Raw genomic sequence first — 1,550 nt, forward strand, 5'->3', positions numbered from 1 at the left:
CTGCCTCTGCCTCCCAAGTGCTGGGACTAATGGCGTGCGCCACCACCGCCCGGCTAAGGTTTTGTACATCTTGACAAGCATTCTCTCAATTGAATTCTGAAATCCCCTATTCCCTAAATTTTATTTTATTTTTTTTTCTGTTTGGACTTTAATTTTAAGGAGGTTTGATATTTTCTTCTCTCTTTTTATTATGTATTTTTATTAGATATTTTCTGTATTAACATGTAAATTTCTCCTTTCCCAGTTTTCCCTCCAAAAAACAAAGAAACAAACAAGAACAACAAAAACAAACTCCTGTTGTTTCCCCTCTCCCCATGCCTACCACCCCACCTTCTCCCACTTATTGGCCCTGGCATTCCCCTACACTGGGGCACAGAACCTTCACAGGGCTAAGGTCCTCTCCTCCTATTGATGATCAAATTTGCAATCCTCTACTATACACATGCTGTCAGAACAATCAGACCCCTCCATGTGCAGTCCTTGGTTGGTGGTTGAGACCCTGGGAGCTCTGAGGGTACTGGTTAGTTCATATTATTGTTCGTCCCAAGGGGCTACAAACCCCTCAGCTCCATAGGTCCTTTCTCTAACTCCTTCTTGAGGACCCTGTACTCAGTTCAATGGATGGCTGTGAGCCTCTACATCTGTGTTAGTCAGGTACTGTCAGAGCCTTTCAGGAGATAGCTATATTTAGGCTGGCTTGCCCTTCCTTCAGTCCCTGCTCCATAGTTAATCTCTGCAACTCCTTCCATGGGAATTTGGCTCCCCCTTTTAAGAAGGAATGAAATGTCCACCTTTTGGTCTTCCTTCTTCTTGAGTTCCTTGTGGTTTGTGAGTTGTTCTTCCTGTATTCCAAACTTCTGGACTAATAAGCACTTATCAGAGAGTACATACCATGTTTGTTCTTTTGTGATTGGGTTACCTCACTCAGGATGATATTCTGCAGATCCATCCATTTCCCTAAGAATTTCATAAATTTATTGTTTTTAATAGCTGAGTAGTACTCCATTGTGTAGATATACCACAATTTCTGCATCCAGTTCTCTGTTGAGGGACATCTGGGTTGTTTCCAGGTTCTGGATATAATAAATAAGGCTGCTATGAACATGGTGGAGCATGTGTCCTTCTTACATGTTGCAGTATCTTTTGGGTATATGCCCAGGAGTGGTATAGCTGGGTCGTCCTGTAGTACTATGTCCAATTTCCGGAGGAACCACCAAACTGATTTCCAGAGTGGTTGTACCAGTTTGCAATCCCACCAGCAATGAAGTAATGCTCCTTTTTCTCCACAACCTCTCCAGCATCTGCTGTCACCTGAGTTTTTAATCCTAGCCATTCTAACTGGTGTGAGGTAGAATCTCAGGGTTGTTTTGATTTGCATTTCCCTGATGACTAAAGATGTTGAACATTTCTTTAGGTGCTTCTCAGCCATTCGATGTTCCTCAATTGAGAATTCTTTTTTTAGCTCTGTACCACATTTTTTATTAGGGTTATTTGGTTCTCTGGAGTCTAACTTCTTGAGTTCTTTGTATACCTTAGATATTAGCCCTCTA

The sequence above is a fragment of the Mastomys coucha genome, unplaced genomic scaffold (assembly GCF_008632895.1).
Source record: "Mastomys coucha isolate ucsf_1 unplaced genomic scaffold, UCSF_Mcou_1 pScaffold9, whole genome shotgun sequence".
Classification (NCBI taxonomy): Eukaryota; Metazoa; Chordata; class Mammalia; order Rodentia; family Muridae; genus Mastomys; species Mastomys coucha.